At 35.2% G+C, this 20,909-nt stretch overlaps 1 long non-coding RNA gene across 1 annotated transcript in view; it reads left to right on the forward strand.

Moving 5' to 3' along the window:
• Window positions 1-6,681: 6,681 nt before the first annotated feature.
• Window positions 6,682-20,909, forward strand: part of LOC127155061 (uncharacterized) — a 56,709-nt gene continuing 42,481 nt past the window's right edge. Inside the window, exons 1-3 of the long non-coding RNA XR_007825530.1 lie at window positions 6,682-6,822; window positions 7,000-7,068; window positions 11,696-11,829. This is a non-coding gene — a long non-coding RNA (uncharacterized LOC127155061). The remainder of the gene's footprint in view (window positions 6,823-6,999; window positions 7,069-11,695; window positions 11,830-20,909) is intronic.

A 20,909-nucleotide genomic window follows, 5' to 3' on the forward strand; every position in this document is an offset into this window, starting at 1 on the left:
GGGTGTCTATGGGACTCCCTTTGACTCCCTTTTGGAGCCAGTCTAGTGGCTAGTCAATGAATTGCAGTTTAAGTCAGTTCCGTGTTGGTTTCAAGAGAGAGACCGGAAGGTTGCTGCTTGCTTAATACTCAACACTAGGAATCATACGGTTACAGAGAAAATGGTTGTAAATGGTTACAGAGAAAAAATTAGCATCATGCACCAAATGACTGAGGATTGCACAATATCAGACTTTAAAGTTGTTCCAAACAGAAACATGCACATGGTTAGAGACATGTGACAAATTAAAAACAATATATGTTCTAAAATCGGCTGAAAATAGCAAACATGTTTGGCATGATCAGACAGGATGGACTCTTAGTCTAAAGCTACAAAATCATCATACACTACGCCAGGGGGTGGTGAACTCCGGTCCTGGAGAGCCGCAGCCCTGCAGAGCTCAGCTCCAACCCTAATTAAAACTCACCTGCCTGTAGCTTCCTAGTAACCCTTCAGACCTTGATTATCTTGTTCAGGTGTTTTTGATAAGGGTTGAAGCAAAACTCTGCAGGGCTGCAGCTCTTCAGGACCGACGTTTGCCATCCCAGCACTACGTGATGAAATCTATCAAATCAAATCTGCAGACTAACTCTCACTTTCAGCACCTAGTGTCGACTCATCCAGACTCTAAATCTGTGCAAAAGTCATGTAGTCTATTCCAGCCTTTACACTTGAGCGAGATGAACACATGACCTTCATGCGTTCCTTAAACGCCACCCGTCTGGATTCCCTCGGACTGGCACTCGGGTTCCAGCGGATGAAGGGAAAGGGTACAGAGAGGTTCTGGATGACAGGTCTGTCTGCTATTTTTACACCCGTTCTGATAACGTTGGGGAAATTGACAGACTACCAAATGATGTGTTGCAGAGTGGCGTGGTTGCCGACAAGGAGACCTCTTCACGCAGGAGGGCACAGGCTGCTGACATCAGGGATAATAGCGGCGCACAGAGCCCATTGTGTGTGTCCCCCACACATGGCATTTGGAACTGAGCGGCTTCTATCCCAACGGACAAACGATTCGTGCTTGGCCGGGGAATGTCAGGCTTCGCGCCTTTCAATCAGCTCACTTGAAGGATCTTGGCAGGGGCTGCTCTCTTAACCCTCGAATTCATTAATAATTAGCTTAATTGTGTGAGGCAGGGGTTGGCCGAACCCAAGACGCCGAGTGAATTCTTGATTGCCGCTCCCGTTTTTCCGCCGCATGCATTCGTTTAAGTTTTTACCTGTGGAGTGATGCGTGTACCTTTCTGTTCCTTCGCATAAACTTTTGTCACCATTCATCAGCAAGCATTGATTACTCCTGGTGCATAGTGAGTTTGGACTGCTTCACTCTCATTGGACTGCTCAGGAAAAAGGCAAGCTGGCATCCTCCATCTATGCCACTTACTTGTTTTCATTTTGCCCGGGGGCTGCTGCCAGCGTCAGGGGTTTCTCTTTGCAATGTGACAGCTCCATCTCAAGGGGTCTGGCTCCCCATGCAAAAACAGCGCATCAAAACAAATAAGGCCTCCGCCGCTTATGAGAAAGCCTCGATCAGTACCGCCCTTCAACGTCGCGTTGAGCGCGCGAGGCAATCTTCCACAGTCTTCCGCGGCTCTCTGCCAGTCTGTCCTGCAATTCAGCATCATCTCTACGGGAGGCCCCCGCTTCTGTCATCCTATGGAACCACTGAGGAGGTAATTACAGATTTTGCAGCGTACAGAATTTCCGGAGACGGACACCTGCCTTAAAAAATTATGCTCTTCCGCGGCCGACATTCCCACCCCTGCTCCTCCCTCCGCTCTCTCTATTCCAATCGGCGGAAAGACTGAGAAATTCTGCTTCTGCTGATCCCCTACCCAAATGCTGGCGGCAACAGGAGCCTCTTGTACATTAAATAAAAACTGTCACCCTGGGCAACGTGTGGCACTGAAGCATTTATTCTGTCTCACATATCCTGGCACTTAGAATTATTTCCTTCATGCCTGATAACCAAATTACAATATGGCAGGTCTCCCCGGAGCCACGGGGATCGTTAGTGCCAGCTCACAACATACTTTCAACTGATGTGGCATTTCATGTACAGCTGCCAATCAAAGTCTACGGAAGGGGAAGATGCAAATGAGGGCGGGCCCGGCAGTGTTGCAATTACGGTTGTGTGTGTGTGTGCGCGTACGAGCGAATGTATAATCCCTCGTCTCTCCCGAAGACAGACAGCTGCAGTTGGAACGCAGTTCCCCAGCATCTCACTGCGCTAACTCTACTCTAAATGTGGGGTAAGCAAAATGGCAGGTGAAGGGAATTACTGTAGCGCTGCTGGATTATGAGCTGTCGTATGCTTCTCTCAGGTCTCCGAGTGAGCTGAAAGCTCCATCCTGAGGTGGAATCGCACCGTTCGCTGTGTGGATGGCAAACAGAGAGCAGTTTAGTGAACTTGCGGTTCTTCAAAATAAAGGGGTGACACAGAAAGTCCCGACCTGTTCTGAGATGGAAAAACTGTGACATTGTGATGTCTCTGGCGTAGTGTTTTTCTCTTTTAAACGGTAGCTTGGGGATGGTTAAGAAGGCCTTGAGTTCAATTGTTAAAAGATTTGGCCCTAAATCATTACAAACTATATAAACTGGCCCCAATGAATATTAGGACACTTAATCCACACCTAAACATTGATGAATGTATGTTTGCATATTTTTGCATATATTATGCAACAAATGATCAAAGTGGGATTTATTTTGAGGAAATTTAGCATATCACTTCTCAAATTTTATAAAAATGTGAAACCATATACTGTTTGAACACTTTTATGTTTGTGAAACATTATCTATGGCTACTGTAAACTCTCAGAAAAAAGTTGGTACCCTTTCAAAAGGTACACTTTTGTACTTTTTTTTTTTTTTTAACCCCTGAATACCTTAAAGATAAATATTAGTATCTTTCAGGGATGGGCAATACTACTTATTTTGTTTTTGATACGATACCAATGCTTTTAAAGGCCAATATCACCAATACTGATCTGATACTTCAAAACTGAACGTTTAAATTATGAAATCTATTAAATTATTAAATTACTAAGAGTAAAATGGCTAAAAAATTAGAGTAAGCACCTTAATTGCAACGTATTATGTTATATTTTTGTTTACACATGGTTAAAATATGTGACTCTGGACCATAAAACCAGCCTTATATACAAGGGGTATATTTGTACATTGTATGGGTCAAAATTATAAATTTTTCTTTTATGCCAAAAATCATAAGGATATTAAGTAAAGATCATATTCCATTAAGATATTATGTACATTTCCTACCATAAATAGATCAAACTTAATTTTTGATTAGTAATATGCAATGCTAAGAACTTGATTTGGACAAATTTAAAGGTGATTTTCTCAATATTTTCATTTTTTTGCACCCTCAGATTCCAAATTTTCACATAGTTGTCTCTCTGCCAAATTTTGTCCTAAATTATACATCAATGGACATCTTATTTATTCAGCTTTCAGATTATGTATAAATCTCAAATTCATAAAATTGACCCTTATGACTGGTTTTGTGGTCCAGGGTCACATACATAGTTACCCTAATAAATATTTGGACACTTAATCCATACCAAAACATTGATGAATATATGTTTGCATATATATATTATGCAACAATTGATCAAAGTGGGATTTATTTTGAGTAATTTAGGATATCACTTCTCAAACAAGGCATTTAACAAAAAATGTGAAACCATACTGTTTGAACACTTTCTAGTTGTAAAATATTAGTGAAATGTTCATAGTTATCTATAGTTATACTTAAATACTTACACTTATATACTTGTATACTGTACTTGTATGTGGTCGTTATATAGTATACTGTACATTCCGAAAAAAGGTACAAAATCTGTTACTGGGGTGGTACCCTTTTAAAAGGTACACTTTTTTTTCTATATTTACCCCTATATATTAATATCTTAAATTAGTACCTTTTAAAAGGTGCCACGCCAGTGACAGCTTGTTGTTCCAGTGTACTAAGAAAACCATGTGAACTTCAGTATAACTGATTTTATGTATCTGCTAAAATAGAGACAAGTTGGTTAAAAAACATTGCAAAAATGGCTCAGATAAGTGAAGTTCTGAAAAAATCTTTATCATTTGATCTCAGATGCCACTTGATTTGATATTTTGTATCACATACAATGACATTTAAGACATTTTTAAGTGTTACAAAAGTGTTCACATGCTTTTTAAGGCCACTGGTATTGTGATGTGTTTAACCAGCATGGTTAGTTCCATAGCAGGCTTATATTATCCAGCCAAATTGCAGGGTAAAGACATTGTTTTCGCAGCAGTGGTCATGGACAGATCCACATAGAATGTGCTTGAACAGAAAGTTCTGCAGAATTCAAACCCACGTTATACACGTCTCTCAAGTGTTTATTGACGATTTGGCTAATTTGATTGTTTTCAGCTATTAATAAAATTGTCACAACATTTTTGCTGGTGATTAATTGGCATAGAAATAATTGTGATGAATGATTTAATTGTCTTGTTCACTTGTCTTAGAGTGTAAATTCAACACCTTTTAAGCATTTGGAAACTAAATTATGTTTCAATTTAAATTTCTAAAAATGTAAACAGCCTGCAAAACAAATCTTTTTAACTAAACAATTAAAAATGTATAACTTTATGATAGTGTTTTTTATAATGTATTATGTGTTTACATTAATGTTTGTATTGTTTTATTCAATATACCATAATATTTGAACCATCAAAACTGCATTTCTATGTATGAGGGATTCATTTTTGCAATGACAGTACAACCAGTGTTTTAGCTACCACAGAACTTTACAGTTTTATCAGGTAAGTTATGAGGAATATGCATTTATGCATACCATAATATGAATATGCATACAAATATTTATGGCCAAAAGGGACAATGGGTCATCTCATGCAAATGGCGTACTAAAAGACCCTCCAGCGTCTCCACTTTGGCCAGTACTTTGCACAAAAAGGTAATGCAACTTCACTGGTTTACTGACACTCAGCAAGTGAGATTAAATGGCTGGGAAAATTCGCCATTACGGTTTTGGATGACGATGAGTGAATCTGTGCACCAGGGGTTAATAGCACAGTAAATCATCAGAAACGTTTTTCAGGTTGCTTGAGTTTATTCCTTTTTTTTAATTTTGTTTTTTCCCCCTCCTTTTGTTTCTTGATTTTGTCTTCATTCTCAGTTGCGTTTTTTTCCCGATGAAGATGCCCCCCCCCCCACTTCTGTCTCAAAGTGATGCTTTTGTTGCATTCCAAGAGGTTGATAAATCAATCCATCAAAAAATTCTTTGCGGTGAAACTCAATCAAGAAAGGTCATGTCGCCGGGAAAAGAACAGATTAAATTAGCATTGAATTAGACATGGAAAGTGAGCTCTGTCAAAACCATCACCGAGCTCAGCACAATTAGAATATGTTAATTATGCATTTCATTAAGGGCCCAGGCGCTCTTTGAATGTGAGATGAAATGTCACTGGTGTAGGCAGCCGAAAAATGGAAGATTGCCAGGCACAACTTTCTTTGTGCAATGTGTGACACCTTCATTAACATCAGGGATTGCTGCTCTGATTAGACTTTTTGTATTAGTGGAAGCCTTAGGCCTTCAAATGCTTCGGGTTTTTTCCAGCCTGACTGCAAAAAGGACATTGTCTACGGACACTTGAGTGAATTTACAAACCATAACACCACGTACAACAATATGACTTGTAATTCCTACACATTAATAGCTACACTTCCATTATTTGGATTAGCTTCACATTTTTTTTGGTGACAGATGCTGTCATTTACACACTTGATTTCAAGTACTGCAAATGGAATTTAAGCTATTGTGATGGACCAATCAGGTAATATGTATTATGCTTGACTGCTGTATCTAAATGAGCTTTACTATTTGCACTTCCATTGGTAGTTTGCTACATGGGTATTTGCATAAGGTTGAACACTAAGTTTGGATGCATCACCAGTGGTCTCAGATGCTTATATTACCTGCCAACTCTCATTGAGAATTAATGACTTCAAGTTGCTTTGATGCTGCAGTAACACTTTACAATAATTACATTTAACATGTTGATAATGCATTAGGTATTGTGTATTAAGAATGAACATTTTATGGCATTTATTATAATATAGCAATTTTATATTAAAATATTATATTAATGTTAATTTATACAGCTTGCAATGTATTAGCATAAACAGAAATTAACATTAAATTAATAAATGCTGTTTCATGATAATGTTAAAACAGACTTTTTAAAACATTATTAGTCTTTTATTTATTTATTTTTTATTTATTTGTAATTGTTTCTTCTATTTGGTGTTGACGTTAGGTTGCAGCAAATAATTTAATGTATCCAGTATACAAACATTTTCTGTAAAGATTCGTTTTAGAATGTCTAGTAGAGTTATATAGAGTTATTTTAGTCTGTTCAGCTAACGTTAGTTGCTCTTCAAAATCAATAGCTTTTTTTTTTTTTACTCTAACCCTTGAATAAACTAGTCCTGGGTTATCTTGTTTCACGTTTGACATTGCTCATACTTTACCTGGGTTTATATTTGTGGTCGTTGTCATTGATTGGACAAACGGAACACGTGACCTCGTTTACGTAACGGCTAGCATAGCGTGTCCTCATATACCTGAATGGACGTTTCTGATTATAAATGTAAGAACAAGTCTCTAATTCTCTCCAGTTTACGTGTTTCTGTCACCATTTGACATTTCTTCCCTTATATAACGCGCGGTGTTTCCTTTACTGGCCAAAACATGGCAATGTAAAGTAAGTGAAGCGTTTGTGTCTGATGCTAAGCATCTAAGTTAGTCATTGTTTCACGCTTCGTAAATGTTTTATACTTGTATTAAGAAAATGTGAGTGGCGCTTACCTGTGGAAAACTTAAAGCTGTGATGTTAAAGATGCAATATGTAATCATATTTCTCTCTCCGCCTCCTCCTCAGACTCGACGCGCACGTGGGTTGCCAGATTGAGGTACACGCAACAGGAATGATTGCGACGAGCCTTACACTGTAAGTTGACGAGTTGATTTATCTGCGTTTTATTATGTCTCTGCTCATAGAGCTTTTTAAATAAAGGCTTTTAGGTTGGGTAGAGTTTGCACTCTCTGATCCAGTTCATTTGCTGGCTTGATTCCATGGCTGAACGTTTTGTTTTCCGGTAACTGGCAACCCGGTGTGAAAATATTATTGGGTCAATAGACTCTATGCACGAACGCTGCTGACGTATTTCCGGTAGAATCTCGGCCAGCCCATTTACTTCCGCATAGCGCATTCTATAGCGAAATATACTAGCGGCAAAACTCTTTCATAAGATTAATTTGACAGTGATTTATAATTTAAGTATTACAATATAGTATTATATAGTTATACATTATAGTAATTACCAGAATGGCCCATTAGTGAAAGCTTGGGCAAAGGATTAGAGACAGGAAAACATTTGTTGAAGATTGATGATTTTAGATTTATTTTCGTAATAAATAATATAAACGTATATTTTATACAATGTTGTCTGCACTGCAGGAATGTAAACTTTTAAATATAATAAATAGTTTCAATACAATACTGTAAACATGTAACTATATATAACTTTGAACAGATGCAATGCAGTAATGTAAACATAAATATAACTGAACATTTATAATGCAGAAATGCAAATATAAATAACTTTGATGCAGTGTTAAACTTTTCATGTACGGTGATGTTGTGTAAATACAATATTAAATGATTATTTGTGTTCGTTTATTATTATTATTATTATTATTATTATTATTTTGGTGTGTGTGTGTTTTCTACACCTGTAGGCATTGAAATGAAAATAAATTGAAACCAAACCAGTAGGTGGCAGCAAAAGGCTGTTTAAATACGTGAGTTCAACAGATTCGTTCAAACAGCTGATTCATTCAGAAACGAGGCAACAACTGCCTTTATGAATGGATTACTGAATCACTGACTCATTTGATTCGTTAAAAAGCGTGGATTTATTCAGTAACAAAACGCTGTGTTGCACGGAGACACAAAACAGTTCTGATGTGGCTGCACAAGCAACATCTGGCACAACACAAGTCGATCGGTGCATCTCTATTTAAAACCTTAACTTTGCTTAGCTAAAGTCTTGATTGTCTTGACTGAAGTCCTCCTACTCCCAAACTATGCGGCTTCTCTGACTTCCTCATCGACCTGAAACATGTCGCCCTCACGCAGATCGCTCCTGTCACCTGAGCCTTACTAAAAACTGAGATATTATTTATAGTTAGTAACGTTCATAAAGTAAAATCCATAATGTATATTAATAAAAAAAAAAATCACATAAGATGCAATGTACATAAAATGTAACTAGATAGATATATAAATAAATACATACATACATACATGCAAAGACATAAACTGTGAGAAACGAAGATGGCTAGAATCGATATTCGTATAACATTATAGCATGACAATACTCGCCCTCAAAATTGTCGATGTAACTCTAAATACATCATTTGAAGCCCTTCCCTTTCTCACTGCTGAGCTGATTGCCTCACGATACGATTAACGTCATTTACATTTATGCAGGGAAGCTCTTGTAAACAGCGAGTAAAGTATGTAAGTATCTTCTCCTGCTCCAGTTTCACACAGTTATAACCAATAGCGAAAACGGCTTCCGGTGCTGCACCGGATGTAACTGAGCGGACTGAGACCAAACGCGGAAGTGATCGTGCATAGAGTCAATTGGCAGTGGGCGGAGTCATACAGACCAAGCGAAAAACAGACAGTTCGACACAGAACGCCAATTTCAAAGCAGATTAACTGGTTGTACCTTTGTTTTTTGGGAGAAACAAGTATGTTTAATATGTTTCTTAAATATCTGAAGACATGTTGTGAAGTTTGTATGCTTTAGTGCAGTCAAAATAATTATAACATCAACTTTAAGGTGTTCTGAGTAGCTTAGCGTGTTAATGTATTGTGGATGTTAGCTAGGGTATTACTAGCAATATTAATAAGCTTTTCGTTGATGTTGATATGGTTTGTTAGGACAATATTTGACTGTGATACAACTATTTAAAAATCTGGAATCTGAGGGTGCTAAAAAATCTAAAAATAAAGAAAATCGCCTTTAATGTTGTCCAGATGAAGTTCTTAGCAATGCGTATTACTAATTCAAAATTAAGCTTGGATATATTTACGGTAGGATATTTACAAAATGTCTTAATGGAACATGATCTTTACTTAATATACTACTGATTTTTGGCATTAAAAAATGATAATTTTGACCCATACAATCAATGTATTTTTGGCTATTGCTACAAATATACCCCTGCTACTTAAGACTGGTTTTATGATCCAGGGTCACATAGATGGCTCTGGTGCCAGGTCAAAACAAACTAACTATTTTTAATGAATCCAACCTCTTTTTTTTTTTTTTTTTTTTTTTTTTTTCCATAAAGTCTAATCTACATCTGTTGACATTTTTAAAGAGGTGTTTTAGATGTACCTAAGATTTTTCTGTAAAGAAAGCAGACAAAATGATGGAGACCCTGGCCGTGAAGACAGAGGGGATCTATCCTTCATAATAAAATGGCAGAGATGCAGAGAAAGAGAGTCATAACAGAGAGTGATAATGAAAAAAAAGTGGGAACCGAGCACAAATGGTCTGGCATTCTGGATGACTTACACTGAAGATCAGTCAAACTTTTAAAAACTTCATTAAAGCAAAATGAAAGTGCTCCCTGGCACTCTAAAATTTAATAGAAGATGCTTGGGAATGGGAGCAGCCTGCCAATTACGGCTTTCACAGCCTTTTTTCAGGGTTTAGATGACTGTCTGAGTTCACACTGGAGCAAATAAGAGAGCGTGTTTGTTCGTTCCTCACCCACCACATTTAAGCTGATGTTCATAACGCCGCACGATCACCGGCTGTTAATCTTATTCCTGTAAAGATCCAGAAAGCTGGTAATATCACTTCACGGCGTCTCTGAGAAGGAACGCTTTATTTAAAAATATATAATTCCTTGTTTTGCGTTGGTTGAAGTGTGTTGGATGTCTCTTATCTGCTTTGTTCATGTATCTTAATATCACATTTCTGTCTGTTTGTGCCAGGTGGCAATGTGTTGTCTTTTCTAAAGCATGTGATAAATGATAAATTATTCTAGAGATAACTTAGTTTGCAAAAGGTGCTGTTATGTTATGAGCTAAAATCTAGTTTGTATGCATTTCTAACCCCAGTGAAGTATTATAATAAATTCAAATATTTTTTTCAATTTATATATATATATATATATATATATATATAATATTATTATTATTATTATATTTATTTTTTTATTTTTTATTTTTTTCAGTCAAAGCTGAATTATCAGCATCGTTACTCCAGTGTTCAGTGTCACATGATCCTTCATAAATCATTCCAATATATCATATATTTATTATCAGTGTTGAAGACTTGCTGCTTAATATATGATCCTGGACCGCTAAACCAGTCTAAAGTAGCATGGGTATATCTGTAGCAATAGCCAAAAATACATTGTGTGGGTCAAAATGATTGATTTTTCTTTTATACCAAAAACCATTAGGATATTAAGCAAAGATCATGTTCCATGAAGATGAAGATATATTTTTAATTTAAAGGCGATTTTTCTCAATATTTTGATTTTTTTGCACCCTCAAATTCCAGATTTTCAAATAGTTGTATTTTGACCAAATATTGTCCTTTCCTAACAAACCATACATCAGTGGAAACTTAATCTTACTGACCCCAAATGTTTTAACCATAATGTTATTAAAGCAATAAGCCCCAAGAAGCTGTGGTTTACAATGAATTTATAACAGCTAAGGGGTGTTGGTAGGCATGACGCAAAGCGGAGTAAACAAAGGTGTATGTTTGTGGAGTATTACAGCAGCTTTGAATGCAGCTCAATTAATCAGAATCAAGGACCGGAACTATCCGTTTTATAAATACTATTTGTCCAGATATGGTGGTTACTCATATTTTACTTGTGCAATATACCATGCCAAATAAATGCATCTATCCTTCCAGTATTTGTCAAAATGCATATGTTGCACTCAAGTCATGTCAGAAACATTGTGTTTTCAAGTTGAATACACAAATGCCACCACAAAGTCATGATTATGAGTAAGAAATTTTAACAGTAAACTTTACCTCAGGTTTTAGAGTTTCTAAAATTAATTTCATTTACATTTTTCATTTACAATAAAATCTTGTTAGGTTGCATGTACAAAATACGATAATATGGTGGAATTACTATAGAATATATATCAGTTCAGTTTACAGCACCTTCAGAAATAAGTAGAGTTAAAAATCTTGCTGATTTATTTATTTATTTTGTAGAAAAGGCACATTGCAATTTTGCTCTGACCGAACTGATTTTGTAATTGTGAGTTCCCAAATTGTAAATATGAGCTTCCTAGCTTAGAATCATGAAAATTACAAATGTAAAAGATTGTGAAGGCTGAAACATGCTCCACGTTACATGCAAATGCTTCTAGCTAGACAATCTTGATTTAATGTTTTGTTTTTTGTTTTTTTTTGTTTTTTTGAGGTTTTTGTAAGTATGCATTGCATTCTTCATATTGCCACAAATGTGATGTAAAAGAAATTTGTCTGAACTTCTTCCTTACAGTCAGTTTTCTCTTTCAGGTCAACTACTGGCATGGCAGAGCAACAGTTTGAAGACAATCTAGCTGCTGTTGTAGGCAGTAGATGGTGAGGAATCTCACTAGGATTTGGAAAAACAACGGAAAACCATGAGAGAATCAGGTGTTTACAATAAGGTAGGAACACAAGTATATGTATACTTAAAGTATACTCTGTCTGTGTCTTCTTTCTAAAAATATGATAATATCATGATACTCATACTGTGGCTCTAAATGATTACATTTATATACATGCATTTATATATTTATACACCATTTTATTTGCAAAGTATTTTCAGATACTTCAAAGCCGTAGTCAGTGCTGGGTATTAACCGATTACATGTAATCTGGATTACATAATCAGATTCCAAAAATTAAGTATTTGTAAGTAAATTACAATACATTTAAAAATGCTTGTAATCAGACTACAGTTACTTTTTTATTGATGATTACACATTATTTACATGGTCACATTACATGCAGCTAAACAAGTACAGAGTTTCATATTTTTTATTAAGTGTTTTATTTTGATTGTTGTAATGGGGAAAAAAATACTTTTTTATGATTTAATTAATTATTAGATTTTCATTAAACTCACAATCCCCCTGCAGTTCCTTTACGAACCCCAGTTTGGGAAACATTGACGTAATATAATCTCTGTTGTGCTTGTTTTCTTTCTCTATGTATTGTTACGTCAATATGGTATGAGATTATCCTATTTAAATCAATGTGATGAACAAGTTGGGAAATCTAAAAGTAATCAAAAAGTAGTCTGATTAGATTACCTGAAATCTGTAATATAATGCATTACTTTACTAACTGCAATTTTTGTCATGCAATTTGGAATCAGTATCAGACTACAATTTGTAAGTAAACTACCCAGTACCCATAGTATTACCATGGTATATATGTTATATAGCATTACTTTATATACCATTCTCTTCAAAATTCTCTTCAAATTGTTGCCTGATTGTAGTTGACCTGAAAGAGAAAACTAACCCAAGTGTTGAAAATGTATAAAGTTTGCATTATAAACTCTGTTCTGACACATTTAGGAGTGCAACCGTGCGTGAAACACTAGCTAGCATTTGTGTTAACCTAAAAAAGTGTGGTGGATTAGGCTATTTTTGTTCCCTTAGCACTAATGTAAGAACTGACCCTCATGATGTCAGACCGACTGTTCATCATGAAGATAAATGCTTTGTTTTCTCTCCAAAAACGAAGCCATTATTTTGAGATGTACGTATAACAACACAAAGAATCACTGTAAAAGATATGGCACATCTGACCACGATAAATATCAGGCAAATGCAGCGCTGTACAATAATCTACATACATCTACAGGAAACAGCCAATCGGAGGAGAAATATGGAGGTCTGCGTCTGTTGTAAATGTATTCCGTGGCCTGAGGATGAACTCGGAGGCCATGTGACGTATGATTTACACACAAAAGACCACTGACTCTTCACAATGATGTATCTCTGCCTCCGTCTGGTCAGACCCAGTCCTGACATATAATCTTTCTCTTTAAACGCTGATATAGAGATAGATAACAGAGTGTTCTATTGATTCCACAGTTTTTTTCACTGTCAGCTCAGGCCCGACTGCTGTTTTAAACACTAACTTATGCTTCCTGTGTCTTGTGTACTCAAAGGACAGTCTCTGCTGTGTCTTATTGTACAATTACATACTCTTTGGCTAACAGCTAAAATCAACATGAAATCAAATTTGAGCGTATTTACTTTCCTAGTGCACGTTCCTGGTCTTATTGTGAACGATTTGTCACTGCACATTATGGCAGTTTACAGTACGTTAATGCATAAAAGATTATGGCAATAAAGCGAATAGAAAAAAAATAAGCATTACTATATGTTTGCAATTACCTCAAGAGGGAATTTGACTTTATACCATGGTACTGCTATCCATGAAACATGGTTTTTATTTTATTTGCTCCATGGTCCTTTCAAGACATATCCAAAATACTATGGTAGTACCATGGTATTTATTTATTTTTTATAATTGTGACCATAGTATTACATGGTTCTCCAATGTACGTCATAATATACCATGGTATTATGTCCAAATATGATGATCTTATGTCCAAAATACCACGGTATCATGTCCAACTTTTTGGTCTTGCAGTGATACCTGTCTAAAAACATGGTGATACCATGGTATTTTGTTGTATATCATGGCTCTAAATAATTACCATATTTATATACTATGGTATTTGCATGGTACTTTCAGGTACTTCAAAGCATATCATGGTATTACCATGGTACTTATTCAAAAATATGGTAATAGCATGGTACTTTGTTTTATATCATGTCTCTGAATGATTACCACAAATATATACCATGGTTTTTGCATGGTACTTTCAGGTACTTCAATACATACCATGGTTTTACCATGTTACTCATGTAAAACTTGGTAATACCATGGTGTTTTATTATATATCACGACTCTAAACGATTACCGTAAATAATTTCATGGTATTTGCATGGTACTTTCAAGTGTTTCAAAGTATGCCATGGTACTTGTCTAAAACATGATAATACCATGGTGCTTTGTTTTATGTCATGCCGTTAAATAAGTACCATATTTATATACTGGTATTTATGGTATTTGCATGTTACTTCAAGGTACTTAACAGCATACCATGGTATTACCATAGTACTTATTCGAAAATATGGAAATAACATGGTATTTTGTTTTATATCATGTCTCTAAATGATTACTATAAATAATATCATGGTATTTGCATGGTACTTTCAGGTGCTTCAAAACATACCATGGTTTTACCATGGTACTTGTCTAAAAACATGGTAATACCATGGTACTTTTGTTTTATATCATAGCTCTAAATGATTACTATAAATATTTACCATGGTATTTGCAAGGTATTTTCAGGTGCTTCAAAGCATACCATGGTACTTGTCTAAAAACATGGTAATACCATGGTACTTTGTTTTATGTCATGGCTTTAAATAAATACCATATTTATATACTGTGGTATTTGCATGGTACTGTAAGGTACTTAAAAGCATACCATGGTATTACCATGGTACTTATTCAAAAATATGGTGATACCATGGTACATTGTTTTATTGTCTCTAAACGATTACCATAAATAATATCACGATATTTGCATGGTACTTTCAGGTGCTTCAAAGCATACCATGATTTTACCATGGTACTTGTCTAAAAACATGGTAATACCATGGTACCATGGTGTTTTATATAATAGCTCTAAATGATTGCTATACATATTTATCATGATATTTGTGAGGTATTTTCAGATGCTTCAAAGCATAAAAAAAATACAGTGGTGTTTTGTTATATTTCACGACTCTAAATGATTACCATAAATTTTATCATGGTATCTGCATGGTACTTTCAGGTACTGAAAAAGCATTCCATGGTATTACCATGGTACTTTTCCAAAAATATGGTAATACCATGGTACTTTTATATATATTTTTTTATCATGTCTCTGAATGATTATCATAAATATTAACCATGGTATTTGCATGGTACTTTCAATTATAACAATTCCGATGGCAATTATTACAGATCAAGTAGGCTGATATCTGATATTTTTAACCGATATATGTCTGGCGTAAAAATGAAAGTTAATGTCAAAATTAATTATAACAAGAAATTACTGATAACCATAAAAATGCTTAATATCGGCACCGATAATCGCTCAATCCCTAATTACCATAAATAATGCCATGGTATTTGCATGGTACTTTTAGTTACCATGGTTCTTGTCAAAGTGCCATGATACTTTGTTTTATATCATGGCTCTAAATGATTACTATAAATATACACCATGGTATTTTCATGGTACTTTCAGGTACCTTAAAGCATACCATGATACCTGTCCAAAAATATGGTAATAGTAAATAATTGCCATATTTATATACCATGAATACTTCTCAAAAGCACATCATCTCAAAAGCACATCATGGCACATTTTCCATGGTATACATATGGTAATACATATTACCATATGTATACCATGGAATCTGCATAGTACTCCAAAGTACATTAAAGTATACCATGGTATAAACATGATCACCATATTTATATACTATGGTATTTGCATTGTACTGTAAGTACATTGCATATCATGGTATTACCATTGCCCAAAAACACGGTAATTCCATATCATGTGTGCAGTTATGGTTGTAACGATCATGATCATTACGGCTGCTTTCTAAAAATCATTTCCATCATCATCCTCACTCGCTAGCGCGAGTCTTACTTCGCTGTCATGCGAGTGTGAAGATTTGGCAAGCAATTTATCTCAAGCTTCATGTTTATTCAATTCAAGTGTTTCCATATTAATACAGTTAATCTAATATCTAACATGTCCACCTTAATTACAACCTTTCTCTTTGTGAACCCTGATCTGCTACAGTCTGAGCAAAGAGCAATGATTAAAGGAATCCTGCACCTCATTTGCACATTCACTCTGTAGGGTGCACGCGAGGCGGGCGCTACCGCCACAGCGTACTGAATCAAAATTACGTGACAGAAAGTGGGTGAAAAGGGAGAGAGTTTAAATTCGCACAGTATCTTAAAGCGTCTGTAGATACATCAATCCCGCTACTGCGGTATTTGTGGGGATCTGAAGGCATTTGGGTCACAGACTAGCACCGCGGTCAGGTTTATTTTTGCGTGATGATTCTGCAGCTGATCAAAGCGAACAGCTTGCCCGCACCATCACGTACATTCTGACTCCTTATGAAATTGTTTTGAAGCATTTACACCATTTTAAGCCTCCTAAATGTCATAATTCCTATTATTCATAGTCTGATGGATTCAAAACATCAGAACATCTTAGATTCACCACACCGACGGGGCGTGGAGGTTCTTTTTATAAAAATGTACTAATAAATCCACTGCAAAATCAAATTATACACGTAAGTATGCTTGCATCACGCAGGCAGCGGCGGAAACCGAACTTGGCAAAATCGACGTCGGCTCACATTTGCAAATCCTCTGTCAATCTGTCATTAGACATGTTATAAAATAATGATAAGTGTACGCTTCTCGCTCGTTTTAGCGTGCTGCTCTCTGATGTTGATGCGCTGTAATGGGCCAAATGTGCATTGAAATTTGCCTGCTTGAATAAACACAAAACATTCTCTCTCTCTGCCTCACTTTGTATTTTCCTGATGACTGTGTGTTCTCTGGATCAACACTGACTCGAAGGGAACATAAAAGGGTCAACGAGCTTGCGACGGTAACGTGGGTGCTATTCGATTAGGAGCTTTCGGGATTCATGAGGTGTCGAGGCCAAAATAAGTACCTCGTTTCTCTAAGGAGGCGATTTAGGATGAGATATAATCAACAATGCAACCATAAAACATATTCATTTCACTTTATTTCTTAGGTAACACTGTCTAATCATGACCCATGCATCGACAGTGTTTATTTTGCCCCCTTTAAACTCATTGTTTTCTCTGAGGTCCTGTGTTGTGGATGATGAATGTACGTAACGTCACTGGAAAAGTGCCTCCACTTTACTGCGATTGGCTGATTACTCTTTTAATGCAATAACACCCACCTATTACGTTCATAGTATTTGTATGCAATATTTACATCTATGCACAGCTTTAGAAATAAACAAATATTTACAAATCCTTTATATTATAAATATATTTGTATAGTTTTACTATTATGTAGATATTTTCAAGCATCTAAGTCTAACAGCTTTTAAACAGTATGCAAACAGAAGGCAGATAAATATGCAATCATAATTTTCTTACACATTTATAATTATAAATATATTTTTTGAGTGTATATTTGTCAAAAGTAGGTCAAAGCATTAAATAAATGTGACTGCACTGAGCATATTCAATTAAATGCAATAAAAGCAATCTATTAATTACATTAGTTCAGTACTCTACACTGGAAAAATGCAATTGGTATTTTCCAGTTTACATGACCTTTTGAGTGACAGAAAAATGCATTTTTATTTTGATGTTTTTAGAAATTATTCTTTGTTTTGATGCAGTGTAACAAATGTTAAAAATGTATAAATGTAACTATTGTGATTTGATTGTAATGAATAGTATGTTAATATGAACATGCAGAAACATTGAAGAGATAAGTCTTTCCTCGTCTAAAAAGTACCTGCACTTGATTTGGTTTCGACTGCATTTACATTTAGCGTTTTCTTTATCTGTGGGTTGACAAATCTCGGTTTTAGGTTTGCAAAAATCTTTGCTGTTCCTCTCATTTCTGTCTTGTTTGCAGTATATGGGTGTGGATGAACAGAGATTAAATGAATCATTGTCAGTTAATATGACCACATGTGTGGGAGAAGCTGTTTTTACATGTACGTGATGTTAACACCTCTGCAGATGTTGACTCGGGTGACAGATGAAAGCTCAGCTCTTTTCTGTGAACTAAGATATCTTCATAATCACAAACAGCGATGTCGATCAGCTATCTCTCTTTCTTCCTCCTACATGAGCTGAAGTGTGAGGTCATAGTTGAACTAAACCCTGTTTTATCATGTAAACATCGACAGCATCTGTGGCAGATGTCAGAAAATGATGATCAGTCATAAAAATCATGTTTAAAGGTACACATTTACTAGGAGCAAACTAGGCTGTTATTTCAGAGGATTTAAAAGTAGAAATGCAAAATGTGTGTTTTTGGTAAAGCACTTACATTATATGTTATTCAGAAAAAAAAGATGTTAAAGTTGTTAGTTTTTCTAGGCAGATGATCTTCTGGTTGTGTGTTGCTGCCATATGCGAAACTTTTCTGGTGTCACATGGACGTTGAAAAGAAAAGATCGGTTAAACCTATGCAAATAAGGTTAGCAGGTGATTTTGTCACATTAGTCTCATGCCAACGCATGAAGTTTGCATTTTTTTGGCTAAGTATGTTTAATGCAGTAGATAAACAAGCTACATTTCTGGTTTCAACAGTACTTATTCTGCATACATTCCCCTTTAAATACAATACGTTTCGGCTGTATACAAAGTGACCAACACTTGATGTTCGACATTTGAAAATTGGTCAAATTTGGAATTGGAGCCGCATTGACATCTCTGTATTTATGGAATTGAACCATACAGGGCCTTAAAAATGAAGATTACAAAAGAAAAGTTTGTTAAGAACCAGAATCTAAAATCATATTGCAATCTCATTAATACTTCCTGGGTTACAGACATGCAAACTTTGGAAAATAATTATTTGTGGGACTCAGACATGTATGAGCTATGCAATTGTTTTCATATAGGGAAACGAGATAGATCTAGTTTCAATATTATTTTTTCCTGGGACATTCTTCTTTAAATACAATAAATATCAGCTGTATGCAAAGTGACCCACACTTGGTTTTCAGTCATTGTCAATGGGTAAAATTCAACAATTTGGACATGTAGCTGCATTGATATCCCCATATCTGTGCAACCTAACCATACAGGGCCTTGAAAATGAAGGTTACAAAAGAAAAATTTATTAAGAACCAGAATCTAAAATCATTATGGAGTAACTTTAATATTTCTTGAGTTACAATCATGCAAATTAATATTTATGGTGCTCAGGTATGGTCTATGCAGTTGTTCTGATAGTGGGAAACAAGATATATTTCTAGTTTCAATATTATTTGTTTTTAAGATATTTTTTTTTAAATACAACAAGCATTAGCTATATGCAAAGTGACCCACATTTGGTTTTTGACTATTGAAAATGGGTCAAATTAAATAGTTTGGAAATGGAGCCACATTAATATCCTCATATTAACCCTTGTGCAACCTTTTGGACATTTTTGTCCTTTTCAGTCTTGTTTTTGTGATCATTTCGCCTGTTTTATTGCCAGCTGTGTACATTTTGGCACAGGTGTGTATTTTTATTGGATTTTTACTATTTCACCTCGATTTCCATTAATAAATCAATAGTGCAATATTCTGCACTAGGTACAACAAAATTTAACACTCAAAATGTCTCCATTGAAATCCATTAAAACTGCTATTTTTAATCACAGTGCCATGCAACTGTAAAATTATGCTATTTTTGTTAATAGACTTTCATTCTGTTGGCAAGGCTTCAAAATTATTTTTTTTTACCATTTTTTTAACAGATTTTTTAAGGTTTGGCCAATAAAGCATATACTCGTTTTATTCCTGTTTCTGCTTCTGCAAATTATAGAGCCAATTGGATAAATAATGCAGCTATAATTGTGTGGGTGTGTTGGTATGGATATCAGAGTGTGCTTTGTACGTGTACGTGTGTGTTCTTGTAATATTTGAGAGAGAAAAATTCCACTGAAAATCACAAATCCAACCACTGTGTGCACCAGCGGAGTTTTGTTGGCATCTTATGGGGAAATTTTCAAAATCTTCCTGAAAGCTCATTTTTTGAGATTTATGGCTTTATTTTCTAGCAGGTTTAGAGTTCAAAATATTTCATAAAATATATATTTTATATAAAATATTGTTCATAAAGCATTTTCATAAACTTAAACCTCTATAACTTTTTTTTTTTATTTCACTTTTTAAACTTTTTCTACTTCATCAGTAATCTGCCATGGGTCTTCTTTAAAATGAGACCACACTGAAGTCTGTGCCCCCACGCTTCAAATTTTTATGACACTTTTTTTTTGACATTGACATTTTTGTCCACTGTGGATCTATGTGTAACTTTTTTTTTATTGGTGCACAAGGGTTGATGGGACCGAACAATATAGGGCCTTGAAAATAAAGATTATAAAATCATATTGGAGTATCTTTAATACTTCTTAAGTTAAATCCATGTAGACTTTAAAATTAATATTTATTGCACACAGATAGGTACGTGCTATGCAACTTTTGATAGAGGGAAACAAGATACATTTCTAGTTTCAATATTATTTGTTCTTTAGATATTCTTGTTTAAATACAATAAGCATCATCCGTATGCAAAGTGACCCGCACTTGTTTTCGACCATTGAAAATGGGTAAATTTTAACAATTTGGACATGGAGCTGCATTGAGATTTACATATCAGTGGGAATGAATCATATAGGGCCTTGAAAATAAAGATAACAAAAGAAAAGTTTGTTAAGAACCGGAATCCAAAATTATATCGGAGTATCTTTAATATCTCTTGAGGTACAATCATGCAAACTTTGGAAAATTAATATTTATGGCATTCAGGTATGATCTATGCAATTGTTTTGATAGAGGGAAACAAGATACATTTCTAGTTT

This window comes from Labeo rohita, chromosome 23 (assembly GCF_022985175.1).
Source record: "Labeo rohita strain BAU-BD-2019 chromosome 23, IGBB_LRoh.1.0, whole genome shotgun sequence".
NCBI lineage: Eukaryota > Metazoa > Chordata > Actinopteri > Cypriniformes > Cyprinidae > Labeo > Labeo rohita.